Raw genomic sequence first — 22,425 nt, forward strand, 5'->3', positions numbered from 1 at the left:
TTGGAATTCCACTCCTCCGTGTCCCCCTTCTGTTAGAAGCTTAACACCCCTCACGATTATGTTCTTCCGGGGCAGGTTCTGTCTTTGTTCTCATTGTGGGTCCTCGCGTTCTCTTCGTTCTTTATGTTTTCTCCCGTCCGTCCTTTCCTCGTACTCCATCCACCCCTGTTTTCTAGTTTTCTCTTGTCCTTCCTTTCCTCGTACTCCATTCATCTCTGTTTTCTAGTTTTCTCTTGTCCTTCCTTTCCTCGTACTCCATTCACCCCCTGTTCTCTAGTTTCCTGTGGTCTCCACCCCAGATTACAGAAAATGTTCACCACGAGTCAGGTATTCTACATTTATTCCTCTATGGCTTTTTTTTTTTTTTTGAAAAAGTCACGTCACGAGAATTTTGCTGAGAGCTGCTGCCTTTAGCACGCGGCCTGTTGGTCTAGTGGTATGATTCCCGCTTTGGGTGCAGGAGGTCCCGGGTTCAAATCCCGGACAGGCCCTTCCGTTATATTTGGTGCGTGAGTGTTGCGCGCGTATTTTTATGAAACAGTGTCGGTATTGATTTTAGGGGGAGCCCGGGCCACGCTACCGTGAGAGCGTTGGAGAAAGGCAGAAGACATTTCCACCATCACCGAGTCAAACGTTCAGGTGATCAACGTGAATGTGAGGGTCATCATTTCCACGACCAACCTGGTGCTAATTTACAGCAAATGCCACTCGATAAAATCAACACGTCATAGCTTAGTAATAATGACTCTCTCTCTCTCTCTCTCTCTCTCTCTCTCTCTCTCTCTCTCTCTCTCTCTCTCTCTCTCTCTCTCTCTCTCCACACGGTGACCACCCAACTAAAACATCCTCACCATCTTGCCTCAATTCCCCCTCCCCCCCCCACCCACTTTCATCCCTGTCTCCCTCAGATTCGCTTCATGAAGTTACTCCTGTTGTTTCCTTATGATCTCCCGTTTGTTTTGGGTCCATTTTACTTCAAGAGTTTACCACCGGGCGTCGACAAGACGGGGCCTTGCCACTCACGAACGCTTATTTACACACGTAATCTCGGTATCAGCGGCCACAGAGTGTTTGCTTCTGTCTGTGGGATCTATTAGCCCTCTTGGAGTTTCATGTTTTCTCGATTAATCTATTAATCTGATACAAGATGGTATGTTTAATGTCCGTCTGTGATTAGCATGCCGGTCATCTTTATTTTAATCGGTGGCGGCGACTAGATCGGAAAATTATGCTCGGGGTTGGGAGCGTATGTGACGCAGTCATTTTTGCTGGCGCCGTTAATGGAGTTGATTTGCATTTATAATCTATGATTCGCAGCCTTTGTCGGTCGCTGGTACACCACGCACACACATTCTCGTACTGCTCCCCATTGCCAGTCCTCAGATATATCCTGCTTACGGAGCTTTTGTGTAGACACAGACGTAGAAAATTTTGCCATAGAAATGTAACATTTTGACATAGAAATTGAGCATTTTGACTCGTATGGTATTACTGAACAATAAGGCCATCATAGACTTAGGTCCATTTAGACACAGACGTAGAAAATTTTGCCATAGAAATGTAACATTTTGACATAGAAATTGAGCATTTTGACTCGTATGGTATTACTGAACAATAAGGCCATCATAGACTTAGGTCCATTTAGACACAGACGTAGAAAATTTTGCCATAGAAATGTAACATTTTGACATAGAAATTGAGCATTTTGACTCGTATGGTATTACTGAACAATAAGGCCATCATAGACTTAGGTCCATTTTGTCATAGAAATGTAACATTTTGACATAGAAATTGAGCATTTTGACATGTATGGTATTACTGAACAATAAGGCCATCATAGACTTAGGTCCATTTTGTCATAGAAATGTAACATTTTGACATAGAAATTGAGCATTTTGACTCGTATGGTATTACTGAACAATAAGGCCATCATAGACTTAGGTCCATTTAGACACAGACGTAGAAAATTTTGCCATAGAAATGTAACATTTTGACATAGAAATTGAGCATTTTGACATGTATGGTATTACTGAACAATAAGGCCATCATAGACTTAGGTCCATTTTGTCATAGAAATGTAACATTTTGACATAGAAATTGAGCATTTTGACATGTATGGTATTACTGAACAATAAGGCCATCATAGACTTAGGTCCATTTTGTCATAGAAATGTAACATTTTGACATAGAAATTGAGCATTTTGACATGTATGGTATTACTGAACCATAAGGCCATCATAGACTTAGGTCCATTTAGACACAGACGTAGAAAATTTTGCCATAGAAATGTAACATTTTGACATAGAAATTGAGCATTTTGACTCGTATGGTATTACTGAACCATAAGGCCATCATAGACTTAGGTCCATTTTGTCATAGAAATGTAACATTTTGACATAGAAATTGAGCATTTTGACTCGTATGGTATTACTGAACAATAAGGCCATCATAGACTTAGGTCCATTTTGTCATAGAAATGTAACATTTTGACATAGAAATTGAGCATTTTGACATGTATGGTATTACTGAACAATAAGGCCATCATAGACTTAGGTCCATTTTGTCATAGAAATGTAACATTTTGACATAGAAATTGAGCATTTTGACTCGTATGGTATTACTGAACAATAAGGCCATCATAGACTTAGGTCCATTTAGACACAGACGTAGAAAATTTTGCCATAGAAATGTAACATTTTGACATAGAAATTGAGCATTTTGACTCGTATGGTATTACTGAACCATAAGGCCATCATAGACTTAGGTCCATTTAGACACAGACGTAGAAAATTTTGCCATAGAAATGTAACATTTTGACATAGAAATTGAGCATTTTGACATGTATGGTATTACTGAACAATAAGGCCATCATAGACTTAGGTCCATTTAGACACAGACGTAGAAAATTTTGCCATAGAAATGTAACATTTTGACATAGAAATTGAGCATTTTGACTCGTATGGTATTACTGAACAATAAGGCCATCATAGACTTAGGTCCATTTAGACACAGACGTAGAAAATTTTGCCATAGAAATGTAACATTTTGACATAGAAATTGAGCATTTTGACTCGTATGGTATTACTGAACCATAAGGCCATCATAGACTTAGGTCCATTTTGTCATAGAAATGTAACATTTTGACATAGAAATTGAGCATTTTGACTCGTATGGTATTACTGAACAATAAGGCCATCATAGACTTAGGTCCATTTTGTCATAGAAATGTAACATTTTGACATAGAAATTGAGCATTTTGACTCGTATGGTATTACTGAACCATAAGGCCATCATAGACTTAGGTCCATTTAGACACAGACGTAGAAAATTTTGCCATAGAAATGTAACATTTTGACATAGAAATTGAGCATTTTGACTCGTATGGTATTACTGAACAATAAGGCCATCATAGACTTAGGTCCATTTTGTCATAGAAATGTAACATTTTGACATAGAAATTGAGCATTTTGACTCGTATGGTATTACTGAACAATAAGGCCATCATAGACTTAGGTCCATTTTGTCATAGAAATGTAACATTTTGACATAGAAATTGAGCATTTTGACTCGTATGGTATTACTGAACCATAAGGCCATCATAGACTTAGGTCCATTTAGACACAGACGTAGAAAATTTTGCCATAGAAATGTAACATTTTGACATAGAAATTGAGCATTTTGACTCGTATGGTATTACTGAACAATAAGGCCATCATAGACTTAGGTCCATTTTGTCATAGAAATGTAACATTTTGACATAGAAATTGAGCATTTTGACTCGTATGGTATTACTGAACCATAAGGCCATCATAGACTTAGGTCCATTTAGACACAGACGTAGAAAATTTTGCCATAGAAATGTAACATTTTGACATAGAAATTGAGCATTTTGACATGTATGGTATTACTGAACAATAAGGCCATCATAGACTTAGGTCCATTTAGACACAGACGTAGAAAATTTTGCCATAGAAATGTAACATTTTGACATAGAAATTGAGCATTTTGACATGTATGGTATTACTGAACCATAAGGCCATCATAGACTTAGGTCCATTTAGACACAGACGTAGAAAATTTTGCCATAGAAATGTAACATTTTGACATAGAAATTGAGCATTTTGACTCGTATGGTATTACTGAACAATAAGGCCATCATAGACTTAGGTCCATTTTGTCATAGAAATGTAACATTTTGACATAGAAATTGAGCATTTTGACTCGTATGGTATTACTGAACAATAAGGCCATCATAGACTTAGGTCCATTTTGTCATAGAAATGTAACATTTTGACATAGAAATTGAGCATTTTGACTCGTATGGTATTACTGAACAATAAGGCCATCATAGACTTAGGTCCATTTTGTCATAGAAATGTAACATTTTGACATAGAAATTGAGCATTTTGACTCGTATGGTATTACTGAACAATAAGGCCATCATAGACTTAGGTCCATTTTGTCATAGAAATGTAACATTTTGACATAGAAATTGAGCATTTTGACATGTATGGTATTACTGAACAATAAGGCCATCATAGACTTAGGTCCATTTTGTCATAGAAATGTAACATTTTGACATAGAAATTGAGCATTTTGACTCGTATGGTATTACTGAACAATAAGGCCATCATAGACTTAGGTCCATTTTGTCATAGAAATGTAACATTTTGACATAGAAATTGAGCATTTTGACTCGTATGGTATTACTGAACAATAAGGCCCTAATAGACTTAGGTCCATTTTGTCATAGAAATGTAACATTTTGACATAGAAATTGAGCATTTTGACATGTATGGTATTACTGAACAATAAGGCCATCATAGACTTAGGTCCATTTTGTCATAGAAATGTAACATTTTGACATAGAAATTGAGCATTTTGACTCGTATGGTATTACTGAACCATAAGGCCATCATAGACTTAGGTCCATTTAGACACAGACGTAGAAAATTTTGCCATAGAAATGTAACATTTTGACAGAAATCGAGCATTTTGACACGGGTATGGTATTACTTTAACATATGTATTGGCCCATCTTTTACATTGATGTGAGCTTATTCTGACACTGGGTATGGGAACATTTTCATATAAGAACGAGCTCATTTTTGACCTAGGTATAGACCCACATGGACTGACAATTGCTGTCAGTAGATTTGTTGACTTACTGATATAAAAGTTTTGTTTATTTTTAGCATTTGTCTCTCATCTTAATCGCATTTGTTGTGCTGGTATGATGTGGTTTAGAAACTTTTTTCTCCTTTTTTTTTCATTATAACAACTGGTCAGACGCTATGGCCATTTATTTTAGCATATAGTTAGGTTTAGTAGCATGAACCGTAAGATTCTTTTTTTCTCTACACACCATTTCTTTACCTCTATAGAGAACTCGAAGTCTTTGTTGATGAAAAAAGCACTAGATGCTGAGGATGTCAGATGTTTACTCAAGTCTTGCTAATAACCGTCAAAAAACTTGCACAAATATGCACTTAAGGCAGACGTTTTCTTTTTTTATTATTTTAAGTGCAAACATTTCCCTAACTTATATGCTGGTTGAGTATTTACCCACTTGATATATTTCTGCGATGTTATTCCCTAACACTGTGACGCCACTGTTTTGACGACATACTATGATGAAACGGTGTGACGACACGTTGTGAAGACGTAGTATGACGACACAGTATGACGACATACTATGACAACATATTGTGACGACATGGTATGACGACACACTACGTCGAAACAGTATGGCGACACATTATGACGACACACTATAACGCATTACGTCGATACAATATGACGACACACTATAACGCATTACGTCGATGCAATATGACGACACACTATAACGCATTACGTCGATGCAATATGACGGCACACTATAACGCATTACGTCGATACAATATGACGACACACTATAACGCATTACGTCGATACAATATGACGACACACTATAACGCATTACGTCGATACAGTACGACGACACATGTGACAACAGACACCTTATGACAACACAATATCATACACCAGCTGTCTCGTCATTAAAGTTTATCTTTAGTGAAAGATGATAGTGTTTATGAGACTATAATGATTTCTGGCTCAGTGGTTGTTATTCATATTTCTTTTTCTCCCCAAGATGAAAAGAAGATCTAGTGCATGTATATCTCCGCCCGTTTGGCTGCTGTTTTACACTGTTTTTGTGTGAAGACCAGCCACTCGAGGATTAGCCGCTATGATGCCTCCTTTCCTCGAGCAGCTGAAGCTGTGGAATGCTTATCTTCCTTTAGTCTTTCATTTGTTCCTATGACCTTTCTGCTTTTAAGAGTCAGGTCTACATACACCTCTGGAGCCCTGATTCATTCTCATTTTTCTTTCCTTTTTACGTGATTAACTCGCATTTTCCTTTCTTTTTTTTTACGGTTTTCTTTCAGTCGAAGTGGCCTTTGACGGAGGTACATTTTGCCTATGTCGGTCATTGTTAAAGAAATAGTCAATCTATTCAATCAAGAGTTGGTATTGATGATAATTTGAGAAACGAAACGCCTGCTTCATTCAGCAGATTTAAACGTATTGTAAAGTGCACATACAACGAAAAGAAAATATATATATATATATATATATATATATATATATATATATATATATATATATATATATATATATATACTGCATCTTGGAGTCAAAATAAGTTCAAAATTCAATGAAAAACCAAAGAATCCACTTCATCGTGGAGAGAAGTTACTAAACGCAAAATGCGAGTGAAACAAACTCACGTACAGCCGAGCATAAAACTGCACAGGTTCAGCGTTACGTCATAGCATTAAGCTCTAACGTTACAGAAACACTTTGTAATCTATACCTCGGAGCCTTTCGGCCTTTGTTAATACACCGACACCATCTCCTCGCCTCTCCACAGTCCTCAGATACTTGCTGTCTACTCTCGCGGGTCTGTCCGGTGCTGTTGATGGAACAGCTATATATAGTTTAGTTATACATCACCGTACTCACTCCAACTTTAGTTTGAAGGTGATGTTCTTCATTGCTTGTGTCCCAGACGGTGGCAGGTGTAAGAATCATATGGGCGTCCATTTTCTTGAAGTTTCGAGGCGTTATACCAGCCTACAGAAACTGGCTTGAAGCCTTCTACATTTCAAGGGTAAGAAATATCTCAATCTATAAAGAAGTATTTCCTTACGAGGTTATATATTTTTTTGATTTATGAAATGAATAAAGCATAATATCCGAGAGGATAACATTTGATTGCTTCTCTTCAGATACAGTCACATAAGATGAAATTGTATCAGTGTTCAGGAGCGGACGATGACCTGATGAAACACTAGTCGGTGGTCATGATGAAGCACTGGTCGAGGACCTGATGAAGCACTGGTCGGTAGTCATGATGAAGCACTGGTCGAAGGTCATAAAGAAGTACTGGTCGAAGGTCATGATGAAGTACTGGTCGAAGGTCATGATGAAGTACTGGTCGGGAGTAATGATGAAGTGGTGGTCGAGGACCTGATGAAATAGTGTCCGAAGGCCGTGATGAAGCACTGGTCGAAAGGCAGGATTAAGTGCTAGTCGAAGACCATGATGTAGCGCTGGTCGAGGCCATGTTGTAGCACTAGTTGAAGCCATGATGTATCGCTGGTCGAGGCCATGATATATCGGTGGTCGAGGCCATGATATAGCATTGGTCGAGGCCATGATGTAGCACTGGTTGGTGTCTTGATGTAGCGCTGGTCGAGGCCATGATATAGCATTGGTTGAGGTCATGATGTATCGCTGGTCGAGGCCATGATATAGCATTGGTCGAGGCCATGATGTATCGCTGGTCGAGGCCATGATGTAGCATTTGTCGAGGCCATGATGTAGCACTGGTTGGGGCCTTCATGTATCGCTAGTCGAGGCCATGATATAGCATAGGTGGAGGCCATGATGTATCGCTGGTCGAGGCCATGATGTAGCACTGGTTGTGGCCTTGATGTATCGCTGGTCGAGGCCATGATGTATCGCTGGTTGAGGCCATGATATATCGCTGGTCGAGGCCATGATGTAGCATTGGTCGAGACCATGATCTAGCGCTGGATGTGGCCTTGATGTATCGCTGGTCGAGGCCATGATGTAGCAATACCGGATCCTTTCTTGTCCTTTAACATGACTTTCCTGCATACCTTCGTCTGTCCGCTAGATTATGTGTCAATATTTGCATATTCAAATGTGTATATACATCTTCCGTGTGTAATTGTGTATGTACGAGTGCGTGTGTACGTATGTCTGTATGGCTTTGTGTGTGTGTGTGTGTGTGTGTACATATGAATATGTGCATGCGTATGTTGGGATATGGCCTTCCCAGAGGCGTACATACATCAGCGGATCGCCAGGCTCCATTATGTCACACTGAGCAAAAACCATGTAACGTGATCTGATGGCATACAAGTCACGCTGTTGGGCAAATGTCAAGCAAGATGCATATGCCTCAGGTCCAGCCAGAGGCCCCCCCTCGGTCTCTGATTCTCCATCTGGCCTTCTAGTTGCAGGCAGTCGTCTTGCGGGGGGAGGAGGAGGAGGAGGAGGTCCCCCTCCATTCCCTTCCCCAGGCATCTTAATGTCTTCTCTGGTGATTTAACAGTCCAGTGCAGATGCTTGAAATACATACGTCCTTCGACATCTTTTTTTTTTCATTATTCATGTATTCTTTGCTTCTTCTTTGTCTCCTGTTACTTTGTTAGTAATATCTCATATCCTTTATTTGTTTTATTTGCTGCGTTATCTTGCCATGGATGCTCTCCTTGCTTCTTTTTGTTTTCCGATGATTTCTGAAGGAGAACGTGTCTGCCTTCTATCATGAATATGGTGGGTTTCTCTGCGACTGTGATTCTTGTGTTACATGATTCACTATCATCTTTTTTTTTTGAAAAATGATTACTTAACAGTCTCAAGCTTGGTCTGATATTTCCGTCTTTGCTTTCTCTCTCTCTCTCTCTCTCTCTCTCTCTCTCTCTCTCTCTCTCTCTCTCTCTCTCTCTCTCTCTCTCTCTCCATCATCTTTCCTCATTATTTTCCATCTCTCTTTTCCTACATTACAGGTGAGGTTCATCGACAAATCTCCTATTAAAGTTGAACCATCTCCTCTGTTTTAAAGTTTGCTCATCATTTCTTTTTTCTTATCACTTCCGCTTTGTTTATAGTGAGTTCCATTCTTCCTGGTTCCTCTCTGTTTCTTACCTGTTTCATTATATACTCTCTTTCTGTGATCATTCCTCTTTTATATTCTTATCCATCCTGTATGATAGTTCTCGTGTGTGTGTGTGTATATATATATATATATATATATATATATATATATATATATATATATATATATATATATATATTTTTTTTTTTTTTCTTTTTTTTTCAAACTATTCGCCATTTCCCGCGTTAGCGAGGTAGCGTTAAGAACAGAGAACTGGGCCACTGAGGGAATATCCTCACCTGGCCCCCTTCTCTGTTCCTTCTTTTGGAAAATTAAAAAAAATTGAGAGGGGAGGATTTCCAGCCCCCCGCTCCCTCCCCTTTTAGTCGCCTTCTACGACACGCAGGGAATACATGGGAAGTATTCTTTCTCCCCTATCCCCAGGGATAATATATATATATATATATATATATATATATATATATATATATATATATATATATATATATATATGCTCTGTGGAAGGTATTAAGAATATATGGTGTGGGAGGAAAGTTGTTAGAAGCAGTGAAAAGTTTTTATCGAGGATGTAAGGCATGTGTACGTGTAGGAAGAGAGGAAAGTGATTGGTTCTCAGTGAATGTAGGTTTGCGGCAGGGGTGTGTGATGTCTCCATGGTTGTTTAATTTGTTTATGGATGGGGTTGTTAGGGAGGTAAATGCAAGAGTTTTGGAAAGAGGAGCAAGTATGAAGTCTGTTGGGGATGAGAGAGCTTGGGAAGTGAGTCAGTTGTTGTTCGCTGATGATACAGCGCTGGTGGCTGATTCATGTGAGAAACTGCAGAAGCTGGTGACTGAGTTTGGTAAAGTGTGTGGAAGAAGAAAGTTAAGAGTAAATGTGAATAAGAGCAAGGTTATTAGGTACAGTAGGGTTGAGGGTCAAGTCAATTGGGAGGTGAGTTTGAATGGAGAAAAACTGGAGGAAGTGAAGTGTTTTAGATATCTGGGAGTGGATCTGGCAGCGGATGGAACCATGGAAGCGGAAGTGGATCATAGGGTGGGGGAGGGGGCGAAAATTCTGGGGGCCTTGAAGAATGTGTGGAAGTCGAGAACATTATCTCGGAAAGCAAAAATGGGTATGTTTGAAGGAATAGTGGTTCCAACAATGTTGTATGGTTGCGAGGCGTGGGCTATGGATAGAGTTGTGCGCAGGAGGATGGATGTGCTGGAAATGAGATGTTTGAGGACAATGTGTGGTGTGAGGTGGTTTGATCGAGTGAGTAACGTAAGGGTAAGAGAGATGTGTGGAAATAAAAAGAGCGTGGTTGAGAGAGCAGAAGAGGGTGTTTTGAAGTGGTTTGGGCACATGGAGAGGATGAGTGAGGAAAGATTGACCAAGAGGATATATGTGTCGGAGGTGGAGGGAACAAGGAGAAGAGGGAGACCAAATTGGAGGTGGAAAGATGGAGTGAAAAAGATTTTGTGTGATCGGGGCCTGAACATGCAGGAGGGTGAAAGGAGGGCAAGGAATAGAGTGAATTGGAGCGATGTGGTATACCGGGGTTGACGTGCTGTCAGTGGATTGAATCAAGGCATGTGAAGCGTCTGGGGTAAGCTATGGAAAGCTGTGTAGGTATGTATATTTGCGTGTGTGGACGTATGTATATACATGTGTATGGGGGGGGTTGGGCCATTTCTTTCGTCTGTTTCCTTGCGCTACCTCGCAAACGCGGGAGACAGCGACAAAGTATAATAAAAAATAATAATATATATATATATATATATATATATATATATATATATATATATATATATATATATATATATATATATATATATATACATATATATATATATATATATATATATATATCTCCCCTCTCTGTAAATCCTTCATGATTCTTCACCTCACCTCATATTATCTTTATCTCAACAATAATCGTTTATCCACGTCGAATCCGCTCTCGCATCTTTCTATTTCTTCCCCGTTCGTCTTAATTCCACATTCTCCCTCTCTGGTCACGCCTCGTCTCGTTGTTCCAGCTTCTGCGCTTCTCCTCTGGGCGTCGACTTATCATCGCTCCCCCTGTCGAATTCACTCATCCAATCTCAAGGTCTTCCATAATTCTGGCTCGCACCTCGTCCGTCACTTGCCGTGTGAGCTGTGTGGCCACCGACCGCCCTCCCCCGGCCAGAGTGTTTGCACTGATGTAATCGCCACCAGAGAAGCCAAAGAGAGGGGAGGAGCGGGAACAAACATGTGAGTGTGCTTGTGTCACTCGGTGCAAGGCAGGGAGGCAGACAGTTTTGAGGTCCTCCTCCTCCTCCTCCTCCTCCTCTTCCTCTGGTGTAGAGTTCATTATTTCATCGTTGCGTTTCTACTACGAACTAAACGCCCGAGTAATGGAACGTTTGAACGCTTCCTGAGTTTTGTCTTTTCAGGTGTTTGATCCGTGTGTTCCACGCTAAACCTAGCTATTCCTCTTTCCTTCTCCTCTTTCTTCTCATTATACGTACATATCTTTGTTTATCTGCTTGTTTGCCGGTTTGTCGTTTAACTGTTAGCTTTTCACTGTTTGTTTATAATACTTTTTCCTTCTGTCTGCTCACTTCTTTGTTTCTGTTTACATGGCAATATGTATCTCTTTGTATCTCGTTGTTTCTCTCTCTTTCTGTGTGTGTGTGTGTGTGTGTGTGTGTGTGTGTGTGTGTGTGTGTGTGTGTGTGTGTTCTCTTGAATTCTTTTATTATCTCTTTCGTATTATTGAAAGCATCCATTTTTCTTGTACCTCTACCCGTTTGTGTTTTCTTTATACCCAGTCGGGTTTTTCTATGTTTTTCTAGTTGCTTTCATCTGAATATAATTAGATGTTAACCTTTGAGTGTGAGGATTTTTTTCCTCTCATGTTGGAGGCTACAGTCACGAACAAAAGTTCACATCGAGGCCAGGCCATAAGCTGAATATAAAGAGGATTAATAAGAGGAACAAATAAGAATAGAGGAAAAAGATATTCTAAGAATATCGGACGATGTTGAAAATCAGCCTTTTAAAGACAGCCAAGTCATAGGTGTTAAGAAGGACATGAAGAAGTTGAGACTTCCAAAGCTTCGAGGTGTAGGGGAAGAACTGGACATTATAACTACCCACCCTTGATTTACCAAAGGCCACACAGTATCGATGTGACGGAGTAGCTTGCTCAGAAATACATGGGTTGGCTAATGGCGGGAGCACACAAGCAAGTAGTAGAGTTAGGCAAATTGGTCAAACTGTTAGGTTTTTTTTTTCGACTGGGAGAGTAGATCAGTCGGACTGCTTTAGACAGTAGAAATGTAGAGCTAGAACTTTCCTAGATGTGAGAGCAGTACTCCATAGAAGAACGCATCAATCCTTGCATAAACAGAGCTACTATTCAGAAGAGAAGAGAAGAATTTTCGTCATCTAAACAGGTTTTTCATTTTCTTAGGAGCGGACTTAGCAGTGTGTGTGTGTGTAATGTGAAGTTTCCACGGTTGGCTAGATGTTACAGTGATACTGATCATGTTCATTATGTCCGTTGGTAAAATAACTGATCCGTCATAGGAGGTAGGAAAGTTGTGAGGGGTTTTTCAGGGAGAAAGAAAATGGTAGAGATTTTGTTTTGGAGGCATTATACTTAACCGCCTCCTGTCTACTCCACTGAGATATTATAAAGTGCAAATCACTCTTTGTTTTTGGAGCAGATTGGCTTGTTTGTCTGTCTCTCTGGAGCAGATAGGTTTGTTTGTCTGTCTCTTTTTTTTCTGGCTTGTAGTGCTCAGACCTGTATGCAAATGTGTATGCTCAAAACTATTCCAGGCTATGGCATATGATACCTCCCTGGCGCCATGCCTGTCTGTCCAATATTTCCGGACCTCGAGATCTGCATCTTTAGACGCCACTGGGCTAATGAAAAGAACAGAGACAGTTCAAGGATTTATTCTTTAATGCTGACATCATTAGAGCCACCGATGAATGCTGTTCTTGGCGTGAGAGACTCTCTCTCTCTCTCAGAACTCTCTATGATATATTCATACGACTCATATATTTATCAATGGATGTGTCTTGTTCAGGCACATTGATATCAGTCAGTACTCTACGCCATGTTCATTCATCAGTGATATCATTGTAGAGTTCTATATCTGTGCCATTAGTAAGCTGCCTCGTAGAGATTTCTAAGGACTTTATAGCATGTTCATCAAAAGATTGCCTCGCAAAGCTCTTGATGACGTCAACCTACCTTGGATTCAGGTAAAAGCCACACATATCAATATACGTTTTGACACAAGAACACAACCTTCGCATTCCCTCCTACCCTGTGTGACAGTAAGAGTGTAGAATCAGAAGTTGGTCAGAACGGCATATTCTGACCCTGGAGGTATTATAACCCACCCTCTTACGCTGATGAAAGACTTCCCGAGTCTTGGTGACTGAATATATCGGGATTCCAAAAGGAAAAGCAAAAATGAGGAACACTTCAAAGGTAAGCTGTGCACGAGCATAATGAATGACTCCAAGACGGCACATGACGTCAAGCGTTGGAGGTATCACGTCATCCGGGGTTTTCAGGCAAGGCTAGACAGTCCTAAGTCTTAGTTCATCTCGTGATTTTAATCATACCTCTCCCGTGACATCAGATCAAGCACCCACGATGTGACCACGGGGCCTTCACGTTAAGATCTGAAGAAAAAGAAGTACTAAGAAACGTGAATTATATCCCATTGCTAAAGGCATCTGCCAAACCTCCTTTAAGAGCCCAGCCCTGCTTATGGAAAAATATTCAGGGTCATGTTCAGGAGTCTTTCTGAGATTTACGAGCATAAATATCGACGTTACGGTCACCCAGGGTTTCATACAAGAAGCCAGTGAAATTGCACAGTGCAAGTGTCGATGGATCTTCTTTTCGTAATCACATTTGGGTTCTCGGCAGAAAAGCAATTGGTTCCATGGTCGTGCGTGAGTTGGCAACATATTCTTCTCTCCAGAATCTTGTGATAGGTGGGAAGAATATATATATATATATATATATATATATATATATATATATATATATATATATATATATATATATATATATATATATATATAATACTGTTAACAACAGCCAGGAAACCATTTAGTATTCAGACTTGCTTAAGGTGACGAATTGTATTTCATTTGAGCATCATATTCACTGAAGGAGGATATTCCCATATGAGGTGTCTGTTTACGTCTGATTCATCATTGTGAAGATGGCATTCCATCATTGGCGTGGGTGTAACATTCTTAATGTTATTATTTTTCTAATCCCAATTGATTCTCTCATTTATTGAGGTAGTGTCAGGAGCAAAAGAACAACGGCCTCATTTGCACGCATCCAATTTCCAGCTGTCATGTATAATGTACTGAAACCAGATCCTATCATCGTCAGCCAGTTCACCTTGACCACTTCATTTGCCCTGGTTCAGCTCATTGACAGCACTTCGCCCCCAGTATACCACGCGATCCAGGTCATTATGTTCCATGCATGCTTCCATGCATGCCTCTTACCTTAGTTCACTACATCCTTTTATCCCTCCTTCTTCTTTTCTGATATGCAGGTGTTGCTAGTGATTCGTTGCTCATCCTTTCCAGTTGTCCAGACCATTTCAACACATCCTAGTCAGCTCTTCTCTCTCTCCTACTGTGCGCTGACTATCACATCTCTCTCTCTCTCTCTCTCTCTCTCTCTCTCTCTCTCTCTCTCTCTCTCTCTCTCTCTCTCTCTCTCTCTCTCTTACACTGTCATTTCTTAAGATATCAATCAACTTCACATTATATTTTGTCCTAATGTATTTTATTCCCATATGTTCATCCTCTTCCTCTCTTTTGCAATAAGTCCCAAGAGTCACATTCATATTATACTTTCAGGGCTACTGTAACTTCAGATATGCCCAACCTTAACCTAACAGACTGCATTTAGCCTCTCCCTCCCCTCTACCAGCGTATGGCTAACTTTAGCCCAATTGATTCCTTCTGTTGCCATATCCATTCCAAGGAACGCAAAGCACTTCACTTCCTCCAGCTCCTCCTCATTCAAGTTTTACCTTAAATCGCCTTGTCTCTTCTCCTTACTTCCCTTCATTATCGTATGATTTTGTTTATATTTACACTAAACTTTCGCCTTTCACACATTCTCAAACTCAGACACTGTTTTCTGCTGCTTCACTCTGTAGTCTGCCACCAAAGCCGTGTCATCTGCAAACAGCAACTAACACACCTCCTGTGCCTACCCTTCAGTCGCCGCCTCAGGACACACCCGCCCCTTGTTCTAAGACCCTTACATTCACCACTCACACCAACCCGTCCACTGACAGATTAAACAGCCTTTGACACATCACACATCCTTGACACACACACACTTTCACGCGGAACATCTCACCTTCCTTTTAGATTACTTTGGCTCGTGTTTTACCTTCATGGGACAAACTCCTCAATGCATTTAGTAACTTTCCGTCTACCAGTATATTCGTTGCACCTTCCACATGGCCTCTTTGTCATCCTTATCATAAGTTCTCTCCAGATCCATAAATGCTATAGGTCAATCTCTTTCTGTGCAAGCATTTCTCAACACAAAATTTTTTAATAGCAAACACCTGGCTCATACTCTTCTATCTTTCCTGAAGTCACGCTGCTCCTTCCCAGTTAGATATGTGCTTTCCACCACCCTTTAAGTCGCCATTCCCTTGTACACATCACCACGTATACTCGACGAATTAGTCGAGCAATCTATCATTTCACGAACGCCTTTCGTATGAGGGCACTCTACGTGCATTCTTCCAGTCTTCAGACACCGCGCCTTGGGGTCATACAGGCGTTCAATAAGGTGACTAAACCAATCATCATCGCTGTCGCCCAGTCTTCTCAATAGGTTTCGAAACCCATTTCCAACTTCTGCCGCCGCTGTCACCCTTCATTCTACAATAGGCTTTTTCTTTTCTTTTTTGGAATACTGGTCTCAATTGCTCTGCACTCTTGGCGGCGATGGCTTATTTTTAACCAAGCGCGCGCGCGGGCACGATAGAGAGAGAGAGAGAGAGAGAGAGAGAGAGAGAGAGAGAGAGAGAGAGAGAGAGAGAGAGATAAACTGTTGGCTTGATAGCCATACGAATCGTAATATTAGGAATTCTACCTCGGCAGAAGGTAATGAATAAGCTGTGTACACTTTTTCCCAATATTCATTTCCCATAGAATCATCTGTAGATAATAGTTCTGAAAAAGCCATCACGATGGTTATATACTACCCATTAAAACTTCTTTGGTCGTAGTAGTGACAATCTATATATATATATATATATATATATATATATATATATATATATATATATATATATATATATATATATATATATATCATTAGGAATAAAATAAAAGAGAAAGAAATACACACAAAGACTAGGACATGTAAATTCACACGCTACACAAATCATCATCGCTGATAGCACGTTGGACTCCCGCATAAAAATGAGAGATAAACTTTAAAAGGAGAATGTCTACGAGAGGATAAACAGAGGGCAGAGAGGCGTGGTGAGGCACAGAGTGAGACGACAGGACGGACCGAAGCTCAAACAAACACAGCATGTGGTGAGTGGCAGCCTCTGATCTGTATTACAGACCGTCACGCCCCTGCCCATAACAAGGCTCCACCTCCCCCTCTCTCTCTCTCCCCCGTCAAAGCCGTCACAGGCGATAACTTAAGTCCTTGACTGCCGTAACTTAAGAACTCCTGAGAACGATGACGACACAAGTAAGATCGACTACAAAACGACAATCACTTGAATGCGTGAAGTTCTTTTTTTTCTCAGACATTACATTAGACTCATTTTGCAAAGTACAATTAGTCAGTCTGTCCTCATTAAAATGCTATTGATATATTTCGAGTCCTTTAAGTAACTACGGTTCCTTAGCATTCATCTTCTTGCCTGCTTACGTGACAGGAGTTGAAGATGACGACTTTGACCTCTAGAGAGGACGAGAACTCACCGTCCCCCACCGTCTAGCTAAGCGTCAGACCAGATGCAATGATTCTGCGTCAATTGTCATCGTGCAGAGGTGTTCATACCATCCTCGCTGTTAGACGAAGCTGGAGAATCGACGTCTTGCCAGAGTCAACTATGAACAAATTGACGTAAAGAACGTAAATCCTCATCAGTTAAACGAACTGGGTCTGACGAGTGAGTCGGAGAAGTTACGACTGACTTCTTTTACGTACTTCTTAATCCGTCAGGGAGTTCGAGGCTAAAAGGAATCGAAGACACTCGAGGAACGTAAGACAAAGATGATCAAAACGGGTTTGGGAGAGTAGGTGAGAGGAGGTAGGGTTTCAGGCAATATGATGGGAGGTTTCAATTGGGTGTAAGGTACGGTACACCTCCATCATGAGATACGGAGCGGAGGACGCCAGATGTAGCGCCCCTAGTGATAAGCAGGAGGCCTAGAGGATGGACAGAGGAATGAATGATTAGATTGAATCTGACTTGCGATTTGTCTTACAATGTATCGCCCTTAATCGTTCGGTAGGCAAGATCAAAAATACAATAATTCAAAGCGAGATACAGCATGCACGTTGGAAATGAAAAAGGAAGGAGTATGTCGCTTGGCTTCTGGTTATAGTGCAAGAGACCTATGGTGTTAAAGGCTCCGTCCTATTACTAATTGCCATGCACCAACACCATGACCTCCATGTTCAACGAAAAAAGTTGATGCTAGTTACTTTAGAACCATCAACTTAGAAAAGAATAGGACGTGAGCTGATCATTGATGTTTTGTAATTATATATCATCTCCGGAAATGAAACGAGAGCAGATTATTATGCAGTGGAGTCTCATTTACAGTTTTGTTTAGCAGAATTTAGCCAAATGTAGCATTTAGCAGAATTAGCACTCGAAGCGTTACTACTAGTTATGAGAACGTAGACTCCAGGAATCACTTTTCTACTGGTCGCAATTCTTCACACATCATAGATGGATGTAAGCACTCCAGCCTTTAGTGGCTTATCGAGTAATGCATACACACCAGGGAAAAGGTGTCACCAAGCTATGCAGTGATCATTCTGTTGGTCATTCAGTCGACCATCCAAGAATCAGTCAGTCACGCACATCCAGAAGGACTCCAGGTTCATAATTCAACGTATTGCAGAGCTTCCTCAGCGCGGCGGATGTTTCATATACATCAAATCTCCGCCTCTCCAGCAATAGCCTTCAACATACCTATTCTCATCGATTCGGATGTTGACGCTCATTAATCGAGACAGCTTCTACTCCAGTCCTCTCTCGCCGATCTTGGTGGCTGTGCCGCTCTCCTCCCGAGACAAAACGCTGAGTGATTTATCTCCATCACCTCTCAGCTGCCTTTAAGGCTTTGACTTTGAGGCCTTGAGCACGTCATATCAACAGAGAATTGCCATTCCTTACGTCTGAGTGAACGTGTCACTCTTGAACGTCTCAATAGGCAGAGCTTGATATTCAGGCTTAATGAATTTCTTGGTCGTGAGCTAATCCTCAGAACACACCACAGTGAGTACTGATTAGAAATCAATGATAATGTAATATCGGAGGAATCAGAGAGTTAGTGGCCTCAAGAGTACGCTCAGTCTCCTTCTGGTACATACCAAATGTTGGAGGAGTTCATCGCCCTAACTAGGCTACTGGTGCTGGTTCCAGGAATTCTAAACTTTCCAGCCGCGGCACAAAGCTGGAAAAGAATATGTAGAGCATGTCAGTCATTTATATACCAAGACCATTCGTGCCGAAATATACTCTGCAACTGTCTTGAACCACAGTGATTCTTTTCCAAAGAACACTTCCAGCACTGAACGAAACCTGACTGGGGAAACTTCTTTCTTTTCGTATTCTTTCGTCTCGGGAACAGCAGCATGCAAGGCTTTTATGGAAATGAGGCCTCATGATTGCCCTTCGAGTGTCATAAGGTCACTTGGCAAGAATAATCTCGTCAGCCGAAGGATTCCATTCCCTGGAGAAACATAGTGACCCCCATGCACAGAGTGCTCGCCATATATATATATATATATATATATATATATATATATATATATATATATATATATATATATATTCTCAGGCAGAGGCAGGTATATACTCCCAGGTAGAGGCAGATATAACTGTCTCCAGTGATGTAAAGAGCATTCGGATGTTGTACCTCAGAGAGTGCAGCCACCTCACTCCTCAAGCTGCGGTAACTCATTCAACATTACAAGTCGACCATTGCTATCTGACAACCTGGAAAGATTCCAGATATGCGCTCTAATGATCTGGCGAAGACTTAAGCTCGTCTCCAGGTCTTATTTTTTTTCTATTGGGGTTGGGGTTGGATGAGCGACACGTCAGCAGCATCACAGTAAACTGACTGAGATGAGATTAAGAGTGTCCGTCCTCACGAGGCACCGGTGTGGGGAGCCCTCGTCCCAGAACGTTCATGCGGACTTTTAGTGTCAGGAAGATTTTCCTATCTCGAATTTTCATTCCTCATCAGCTCTGGCTGGGGGTCGTTCAGTGGCAGGTGACCTCTGTCCTTAAGTCTTGGATGTGGAAATCGCAGCTTACTGATTTCTATTTTCTTTGCCAAGAACGGCGGACTGGTAGCCCAACCTCGACCCCAAACAAATGGAGCGGGATTGAGGACCTTTTCAGACAATCAATTTTACTGTCAGTGACCAACTGGAAATACGCCCACCCCACGCATTGCTTACGATAGATATCCACATTTCTTCATTTATTCATATATATATAAAACTTCCTCTCACAGCCATTATGATAAATCGTTTATCATCATTATCATGCTGTCTATAAATGATGATCCATCATCACATATGGTACACATTAATCATCCTCTACGAAATATAATCTTTTCGACTTCTTTAGCGTCATGTAATTCGTCTGTTTACTCCTCGCTTACGACCATTGTTCAGTCTGTCGTTTGCCGCCACTCTGCTCATTGGTCACATTTCTCTCTGTCCTTTAGCACTGGTTAATTACATTCACAGTTTTACCAAAGCATATATATATATATATATATATATATATATATATATATATATATATATATATATATATATATATATATATGGCCTCTTCATCTGAAATATCCTTAGTCAATTCTGTCTGCATCTGTCCATCTGTCTCGCGGTCTGCTTCTATACTGGTACCTTTGTATATCTATTTTGACTAGCCAAACATACACCTGGTGTTCCACATTACATACGATGCCTTAAGATTTTCATCCTTACACCATTGTACCGAATGTTTTTCATTTCCACGGTAAATAACCTCACATTTCCATGCTTTACTCTGTATATCCTCCAAATCCAAATCGCACATCCACTCTTTTCTCTAATATATCCTTCAGATTCTAAGTTCCTACGCAAGTTATTTGTCTATACTTTTTATTTTCTAATTAGCCTGAATCATATAAACTTGGGTTTCACATCCATACACTAGAGAAGGAAGTATTTCCTCATGCAATCTCGAATTATAAACATCTTTTTTCTCTCATGCTCCACATCTTTCACTGTACTTTTCGATTTTTTTTTCCACTTGGAGGATTAATGACAACTTCAGGTATCCCCTTTCCCAACCTTACTGAATTTGTTCCGACATACCAAAAATCCATCCAGTTTTTTAATTTTTCACCTTTTAGACTGATATTACACTGTGATATGCCATCTCTTTCTAATATCACTTTTGTACTTTTTTCTTACATTCACTTTTATCGTCGTCGATTTACATCATCAACACTGGCCATTGGTCATCCAGTATCTTCGTTTATTTTTCAGCTAATAGCAAAGAATCATCTGCAGACTGCAGCTGTGATAATCTGTAGTTTGTTTCCCCACGATTCAGCAGTGTCTTGCACCGTCACCATCTCACCACATTCTGGTCTCACCTGACGATCCATCCATATATACACTGCATTACCATAGTGATATCACATAGTCATGACGCGCCCACACATTAGCTGATTCACTCCCACATGCACGACACGCCATATAAGAAACGCCCAACAGCATTCAGTAGTCTTCCATGCACACCATGTAGGATCAGAGCTTCCAAGACAGCTTTGTCATTGAATTCATCATGTACCTTTACCTAAAGCCATACTCCACTGCTTGTCTAGGTGAGAAGACTGAATTCCCCTCCCACCTTCTTCCCATCTTAGACTCGTCTAACTCTCCTCTAATCTGGGTGTTACGAATCACGATTGATCATTATCCTGCAAATACACCCTGCTAAGTGTGCAGAGGGTTTGTGATTCTTAAGTGTTTTTTTTTTCCCCTTTACCTCTATACAGTTGGAAATTTACGCTCTTTACCTATTAACCAGGAACACGAGCACTAAACAGTTTTCTCTCCTCCCATAGTCACTCTCCAAATCCACTCAGTAGCAGTTTCAACGCCCCTGCTATATTCCACTATCTTCATGCATTAAGAGCTTTGTTGCTTGTCTCTCTTCCTCCGTTTGTAATTCCTCTCTCTTCCCAACAGGTCCATCTTCTCTCTTTCTTTAATTCCTTTTCTGCTTGAGCAATAGCATGCGTCGTTCACCATCATTATCAATCTGTACTTTACCTCCTACAGATTTCCTCCCTTGTCACAAACCTTCTCCCAAGTTGGCGTACTATGGTCTAACTCCATATACATGGCTCTTTCCTACACCTATCTACCTCGTTCTAATATAGTTTTTCTCCTTTCGATCCTTATTCATTTCTTTCTTTCAAGATATCTACATTTATTTTACTTCATTGACACCTCCCATCTTCTAAATTTTTCCCCTATTTAAAAATCTGTACACTACACGTTATTTCTGAGAGATTTAGTTTTCTCAAGTCTTCATTCCACCGTGCTGTGTGTGTGTCTCTCTCTCTCTTTCCACAGCCTCTAACTCAGTGCCTCACGGCTTCTTGGCAGCCTAGGACGATAATAATGCCCCCCCTCTCCCCACCTTTTAAACTGTCTCCATTCTCCTCAACTTATTTTCGGTCGTAGGATTCTCGCTGTTCTTCATTTATCCTCTCCTGGAAAGTCGAGTTTTACAACTTTATTCTCAGTTTTATGTTCATATGTTTTTGCATTTTCTTATCGACGTTTCTAGTCCCACACCATTTACAGTAAAGGTCAACTCGCACAGGGTCTAATGAGCACCTTTCTCACCCTCACCCTGGCACCAGACCAGCAATATCATGCAGGCACCACTTATCATATG

At 40.5% G+C, this 22,425-nt stretch overlaps 1 non-coding gene across 1 annotated transcript; it reads left to right on the top strand.

The window, feature by feature from the left end:
* Nucleotides 1-419: 419 nt before the first annotated feature.
* On the top strand, nucleotides 420-491 carry TRNAP-UGG (transfer RNA proline (anticodon UGG)). Its single transcript has one exon. It is a non-coding gene; the product is annotated as a tRNA-Pro (tRNA).
* The last annotated feature ends 21,934 nt before the right edge of the window (nucleotides 492-22,425 follow it).

The sequence above is a fragment of the Panulirus ornatus genome, chromosome 8, assembly GCF_036320965.1.
Source record: "Panulirus ornatus isolate Po-2019 chromosome 8, ASM3632096v1, whole genome shotgun sequence".
NCBI lineage: Eukaryota > Metazoa > Arthropoda > Malacostraca > Decapoda > Palinuridae > Panulirus > Panulirus ornatus.